The 8,020-nt window shown below is 36.1% G+C and overlaps 2 long non-coding RNA genes across 2 annotated transcripts; both read right to left on the bottom strand.

Annotated features, from left to right (window-relative positions):
• Nucleotides 1-1,193: 1,193 nt before the first annotated feature.
• LOC134257328 (uncharacterized) lies at nt 1,194-5,335 on the bottom strand. Its single transcript, XR_009989900.1, has 4 exons — nt 5,248-5,335; nt 4,665-4,925; nt 4,416-4,519; nt 1,194-1,332 (listed from the first exon to the last, which is right to left on the bottom strand). It is a non-coding gene; the product is annotated as an uncharacterized LOC134257328 (long non-coding RNA).
• Nucleotides 5,336-6,382: 1,047 nt separating this feature from the next.
• LOC134257327 (uncharacterized) lies at nt 6,383-7,526 on the bottom strand. Its single transcript, XR_009989899.1, has 2 exons — nt 6,811-7,526; nt 6,383-6,480 (listed from the first exon to the last, which is right to left on the bottom strand). It is a non-coding gene; the product is annotated as an uncharacterized LOC134257327 (long non-coding RNA).
• Nucleotides 7,527-8,020: the final 494 nt, after the last annotated feature.

Below are 8,020 nucleotides of genomic sequence, written 5' to 3'. Positions count from 1 at the left end.
AATCATATGCATCAATATCTAATTAGCAACTTAAATACATGTGATTCATAGAATACCACACTGAGGCTGTCGATTGTACACTCTGACCTCATCTGTTCTTACCATATTTATAGTTCTTAATTATACTGTAATTTGATCCTGATAACATTCTGCATTAAATATATCAAACTTAAATACTGATAATTAACATATAAACATTAATATTTTTTAATTAGTAATATCTAAAATGAGAGGGGGGATAATAAATTTCAAAGCACTTACCCCATTCTCAGATCAGTATTATTATCTTTGAAATTTTCCTTCATTGTACATGTGGCTGCACCATATAAACAAATATAGCTGTCGTAGATATTCACGTGATTGCCACAGTCCTGGTTTTCTACGCCCAGTGAGGTCAGCATGGCCAGACAGAATTTGAGGGCAGCAAAGAGAAGCTGACGATAGCGGGCCATGGGGCTGGGCAGGAAGTCCTCCTCTGTATCTACACATCTCTGTAAAGCCTGCAATACCGTCAATAATCAACATGTACATGTCAGGTCGAAGGTCAAAGAAGACACATCCAGCCAGTCTCTGCATGACTCCACACTGTAACAAGGTGTGGGCCCCCACGGCTGATTCTGCCACCCGAGTCAACAAACTCTGAAATACAGTCATTGTATATATCTATTTACTTGTAAACTCTGTGACACACAGTGACTTTGTATTATATGTCAAAGCCCTTAAATTTTATATCAACATGATCAATATTGAAAATCAGTGGACTATATACTGCTAAATCATTTTTTGAATGAGTTATTGATTTATGAATGTTTGGTTAGATGCATGATGACAAATGTGGTGGTAGAATGAGGCAGTAATGGAAGACTTACATTAATTTAGACAGGTAGATGTACAGCACTCTGAGTTGAGGTGTGGGGGACACAAGGGTCAGTAGCGGCTGATCGTCATGGCGAAGGCTGTCCACCAGGTGTTGGAGGTAACCTTTAGAGGACAGAAAGGTCATCCACTGCTGGAACTTGTCCATAGAGTCTCAGAATGGTGTCTTACTGATAGGGCCAGCATCTACAACAGACAATAATCATAATATAGGTCTTGCACTGCTGGAACCTGTTCAATATGAAACCAGTGGAAATAAAAATACTTCTACACAAGGATATCAAGTTTCTTTCTTTACCCTTCCTACGTACATCATGTCCATCACATCACGATACACCATGTCCATAAAGTTGTCGCCGTACGACACAATGGTGGCTACATTTTCTTGTCTCAGCTGCTCATACTCAGAGTGGGCCTCGGCCAAAATCCTCTTCCCAACCCCATCACCTCCTGCCTCTGTCAGAAAAGGAAACATTGTTGCAAACCTTTGTCAAGCTAATTAGGTTTGTATTTCAGAAAACATTTGAAGATCATCATATACAATTTAATGTCGATCCATGCATGCAACAATTAAGTAAAGAGCAAAATCTGTGGAGTTTAGTTGACATTCAGGCTTTGACATCTTACTTTCAACTGGTTACAGACTACTAATTTTCATACCCCTGCAATATTTCATTGACCACTCAAGTAGTTCCAGTTTCCCATACCAAACCATTCTCACAATTTGCTCATGAGCAGCTCACGTGAGGACTAACCAGATTTCCTCACCTGAGTTGCTCATGTGAGTCTCATGTGCAATTTAACATGCAAATTAGGTGAAATGCTCACGTGAGCAGGGTTCTGCACATAAGCATTTTTTGCTCACGTGAGGAATCATTTTGCTCACCTAGAATATTGCTCACATGAGTCTCATGAGGCTCATGAGACTCATGTGCAACAATTGCTCACTTGGAACAAGCAAAAATAGAACAAAATTCAGATTACAAACATATATAATTATGTAATTTTAAAATGTGATTCATCATTTACATTTTAAATACTCTTGAGCAACATGTACATGTAAATAGATGCACGCATGATTATGTTCAGTGAACTTCATTTCAGTTGAAATAAAATTAAAAAATAAAATAAAAGTTGAAATTAAATTGAAATAAAAATTTAGATTAAATTATTATAATTATGTACAGTACACATCAATCAAGGTATTATTATCCAATAGTTTCATTTCCAGTAGATTAACATAGAACATCCAATGTAAATGTCCAGTCAACATTTTTAACTGCACTAGTACTAGATGGATAAAAGTTGTCTTGGAGGCAAGTAGATGCTTCTGCCTTTGCTGAATTTATGAGTGGCAGTCATACTTGGGTTTAAAATAATAATCCAGTGGTCTTAAGAATCATAATCAATTCATCCTGTTCCATTCTTTTTCCTTGCATTTCCTTTAAATGAGTGCGATCGAACATCAGAACTCTGTCATGTATGCAAGCTCAGCTAGGGTCCGTAATTAATCTGCAGATCCTTTGATTCCATTTTTTATCTGCAAAAAATTTTGAAGTTATAATAATTAAGTTAGTATATATTCAAGGATCTCTTGATCATGAAAAGCCAGTCAATAGAAAATTCATATGCATCAATATTTAATTAGCGTCTTAAATACATGTGATTCATAGAATACCACACTGAGGCTGTCAATTGTACACTCTGACCTAATCTGTTCTAACCAATGCATATTTATAGTTCTTAATTAAACTTTAATTCCTGATAACATTCTGCATTAAATATATCAAACTTAAAAACACTGATAATTAACATATAAACATATTATTTTTTTAATTATTAATATCTGAAATGAGAGGGGTATAATAAATTTCAAAGCACTTACCCTATTCTTAGATCAGCTGCGATATCTTTGAAATTTTCCTTCATTGTGGCTGCACCATTGGTAATATCTAATTGATCTAATTTAATCATTTCCTCATCCCATGGACATACTGCATGGATACATTTGTAACTTTTAAAGGTTGGCATCTAGTTCAATATGGTGATGACATGTATTTCCAAAAGCATATTTCAGTTCTTCACTGTATTAATCCATATACATGTACTTTCAATGTCCCTCACAAACATTTTGTCTTGAAATTTTGAACTGGTCTGAGAAGGCGCACAAATCCTAACTGGCTCTCCTCATTGGATACTGCCCCACCTTAAGTAACAGTGGGGGACACAAGAGGTTGTTTAAGAAGAGGAAAGCATTTTCAAATTGATGGGAATATGAAGATTAGAAGCTCAAGAAATTAAGATATTCCTGCCTGGTCCCCAATCATTTGTGATGCTATCATCAGGAAGTGTTAACACTTAACACATGGTCAATTAGTAATAAAGGCTTGGGAAAGCTTGGACCACATAGAGTGTCAAAGTATTATATTTCCTCACGTGAGCCTCACGTGAGGAATTGAGACTTGTAATTCTTTGGTTTTGGTTCTTGTAATACTGAATTTTGCCTATGTCCAATTTCCTCACCTCTTGCTCACCTCTTGCTCACGTGAGAAAACTGAACTTAGAAAAATCACTACCAATGCTATATCTTGAATTAGGCTGTTCTTAGGTGAGCAAATTGAATAGACTTTTGCTCATGAGCATTGAGGTGAGCATAATTTTGCACATGTGCATTTTGATAGTATTTTCCTCCCTAACAAAAACTAACAATCTGCACATGAGCAAAATCCAATTCTACCTAATTTGCATACAATTCTTACTTGATTCTCATGTGAGTCTCATGAGCTGCTCATGAGCATTTGTTAGAATGTTTGGTACGGGTTAAAAATAGAGGTTTTTTTCTTTAAAATTCTTTGGGGTGTTTATGGAGTAGAAAGCGGTAATTTTTGGGCATAAATGGAAAGGAGAGGGTCTGAAAAAAATTATAAAAATGATAATAATGGGAAATTTTGCTTTTTAGTGCATTATAAGTAGGAAGGGTGTAAAGAGGCCCATATTTACCCTATCCTCCAAGAGAAAGTGAAACAAGAGGCCAAGGGGCCACATCGCACACCTGAGCAATTAACTAGAAAAAAGCACATTTCAGATCAGAACTGAAAGTAAACTGAAGCTGGGGAGGGGGTGCTTGAATTTTAACCCCCAGTGGGTCATGATTTGAACAAACTAGAATCTACAATACCTGAGGATGATTCCCTATAAATATCACTAAGCTCTGAAGTATACTTGCAAAGAAGCTAGATTTTAAAAGGTTTCCCTAGATATTCCTATTTAAAACTTTTATCGGCCATTTGGCCTTTGGCTCAGGTGGGCTATAAAGCAGGGTAGGGGTTATTTGCGATGCCATAAAAGGACTTGCAGACTATGAATGTTCCTGAAAACTTGGTAAATTTTTGGACTTGAAATGATTTTACTCTGTGCCAAGTTTTAGGTTAGTTGAGCCGGTATAATTTTTAAAAATATTTTTTATGCTATTAAGGAATGTAAAGCAAAATATTTGGTTGTCTGTGTCCAACTATATTCTTACATCTACTTAGACATACCTGTATCTATGTGAGTCAGTGACTTGGGTTTCTGAACGATTTTTAGATAATTAACAGCAGGGCCCCATATAGATTGGCTCTTTCTCTCTACTGCTTGCCACCACCTTAACAGAACTAGATATTGATTAAAATTTCTTATTTTTGTACAAAGTTGTTTAATTTATAGTTTTATGAACATACACTTGAAAAATTTCTTTTCAGCAAAAAAGTATGTACATGTAAACTTCAGATATTTCGATCTATTCTTACTTGAGAGCAGAATGTGATCTATCACTCCTCTAAGCACCAGTTAAAGGGAGGAAGCAAATTGGGTTCGTGACCCTGACACTTGACCCCATGACCCTGTTTGACCTTAACCTGCTGTGGAGTCCAGCATGGTGAGGAAGTGTGACTGGTTTCGTCGTCAGTGTCAGAATCCTGACAGAAACACTGACCTAGATTTGTCATCAGAGTAAGAATGATCTCAGCCACAAGGGCAGTTAACTCTGTCAACGCGTCATCCTCTGTCACCTAAAAATAATGAATAGCTTTTTAATTATCAATACTGAATGCAGTATCTTGCAAAGAAATATCACAACTTTTTCCTTCCCTAAAATCAAACATATTTGTTCTCCCCCCCCCCCCCCCCAAATCTGTCAACAAGAATAAGAAATGTTACCTTTCTTCATACAATTCAAGTCTCAAATAATAATTTTAGCAAGACTTACACTTTAACCTTTAGTACAGAAATGAAATTTGGTCCAAAGTTAGCATTGGTTAGATATTCATTTTCTGGGAGGTTGATACCCAATACCTTTGAGTTGGTAAACAAGACATACAGATGTTGTTCTACCTTTCTCTGTAGTTCCTGTAGCAGCTCAAACAGTACAGTCTGTCTGTCTTCAGCCGTCAGTAGGTCCTAAGGACACGCGGTCAGCAGAACCTCCGTCACCTGACGCCAGAGCCTGCTGTGGATTCTGTTACATAGCACCACATGCTGTAGAAAATTCTCCACTTCCTGAAAAATTTACAAAATTTTATTGTTCTGCTGAAATGTTGACATCCTTGGTGCTAGCTGCAGATCTGTAGCTATCCGAAAAAAATATATATTGATAGACCGGATAGCTACAGTGCCACCCATTGAAAAAACTATATATTTATTGCGCATAAAAAAGTGCGCTCGGTTCTTGGTTATTTCTTCCTAATTCTTACCTCTATTGCAAAAGAGGGAAGATTTTAAAAAGTTTCTTTTTCCTTTATCAATTACATTCGTAGATGACATCCCATACCAAACCATTCTCACAATTTGCTCATGAGCAGCTCACGTGAGGACTAACCAGATTTCCTCACCTGAGTTGCTCACGTGAGTCTCATGTGCAATTTAACATGCAAATTAGGTGAAATGCTCACGTGAGTGGGGTTCTGCACATTAGCATTTTTTGCTCACATGAGGAATCGATCATTTTGCTCACCTAGAATATTTGCTCACATGAGTCTCATGAGGCTCATGAGACTCATGTGCAACAATTGCTCACTTGGAACAAGCACAATAGAACAAAATTCAGGTTCAGATATAATTATGTAATTCTTAAATGTGATTCATCAATTACATTTTAAATACTCTTGAGAAACACGTACATGTAAATAGATGCATGCATAATTATGTTAAGTGAACTTCATCTTTTAAACTTAAAATGAAATAAAAATTTAAATTAAATTATTATAATTATGTACAGTACACATCAATCAAGGTATTATTATCCAATAGTTCCATTTCTAGTAGATTAACATAGAACATCCAATGTAAATGTCCAGTCAACATTTTTGACTGCACTAGTACTTGATGGTTTTAAGTTGTCTTGGAGGCTAAGTAGATGTTTCTGTCTTTGCTGAATTTATGAGTGGCAGTCATACTTGGGTTTAAAATGATAATCCAGTGGTCATAAGAATCATAATCAATTCATCCTGTTCCATTTTTTTTCCTTGCATTTCCTTTAAATGAGTGTCAACATCAGCACTCCGTCATGTAAGCAAGCTCAGCTAGGGTCCGTGATTAATCTGCAGATCCTTTGATTCCAACTTTTATCTGCAAAAAATTTGAAGTTATAAGTTCGTATATTTTCAAGCTGGTTCCGTTGGTCATGAAAAGCCAGTCAATAGAAAAATCATATGCATCAATATTTAATTAGCAACTTAAAGACATGTAATTCATAGAATACTGCACAAAGGCTGTCAATTGTACACTCTGACCTAATCTGTTATCATATTTATAGTTCTTAATTCAACTGTAATTCCTGATAACATTCTGCATTAAATGTATCAAACTTAAATACACTGATAATTAACATATAAAGATATTTTTTTTATTAGTAAAATCTGAAATGAGAGGGGGGATAATAAATTTCAAAGCACTTACCCTATTCTCAGATCAGCATATTTTGGAAATTTTCCTTCATTGTGGCTGCACCATGGTAATATCAAATTGATCTTTAATCATTCCCTCATCCCATGGACATACTGGATACATTTGCAACTTTTAAAGGTTGGCATCTAGTTCAGTATGGTGATGACATGTATTTCCAAAAGCATATTTCAGTTCTTCACTGTATTAATCCATATACTTTCAATGTCCCTCACAAACATTTTGTATTGAAATTTTGAACTGGTCTTAAAAGGCGCACAAATCCTAACTGGCTCTCCTCATTGGATACTGCCCCACCTTAAGTAACAGTGGGGGACACAACAGGTTGTTTAAGAAGAGGAAAGCATTTCCAAATCGATGGGAGATAAAGATTAGAAGCTCAAGAAATTAAGATATTCCTGCCTGGTCCCCGATCATTTGTGATGCTATCATCAGGAAGTGTTAACACTTAACACATGGTCAATTTGTAATAAAGGCTTGGGAAAGCTTGGACCACATAGAGTGTCAAAGTATTGTATTTCCTCACGTGAGCCTCACGTGAGGAATTGAGACTTGTAAATCTTTGGTTTTGATTCTACTTGTAATACTGAATTTTGACTATGTCCAATTTCCTCACCTCTTGCTCACCTCTTCCTCACGTGAGAAAACTGAACTTAGAAAAATCACTACCAATGCTATATCTTAAATTAGGCTGTTGTTAGGTGAGCAAATTGAATACTGTGAAATCACAAATTTTCGTGGGGGTTTAATTTTCGTAGTTTTCGTGGTGTGAAGAGACCCACGAATTCATGTCCACCACGAAATATAAAATGTTACATACATTACTACTCAACAATTCTACATCCATGAAATCAAATCCCCACGAACCAAGAAATTTTCCTCAAACCACGAAAATTTGACACCACGAAAATATGTGATTTTACAGTAGACTTTTGCTCATGAGCATTGAGGTGAGCATAATTTTGCACATGTGCATTTTGGTTAGTATTTTCCTCCCTAACAAAGACTAACAATCTGCACATGAGCAAAATCCATTTCTACCTAATTTGCATGCAATTCTCACTTGATTCTCATGTGAGTCTCATGAGCTGCTCATGAGCATTTGTTAGAATGTTTGGTACGGGATCTGAACGAAGCATATTAGACCAAATTATCTTTGAAACCAAAATGGCAGTATGTATAATTGAAATGTTCGATGAATACA

Source organism: Saccostrea cucullata, unplaced genomic scaffold (genome assembly GCF_032062105.1).
Source record: "Saccostrea cucullata isolate Sc308-1 unplaced genomic scaffold, CSIRO_AGI_Scuc_v1 ctg3927, whole genome shotgun sequence".
In the NCBI taxonomy this organism is placed as follows: Eukaryota; Metazoa; Mollusca; class Bivalvia; order Ostreida; family Ostreidae; genus Saccostrea; species Saccostrea cuccullata.
The sequence above is the reverse complement of the archived record's forward strand: the minus strand, read 5'-3'. Positions and strand labels throughout refer to the sequence as shown.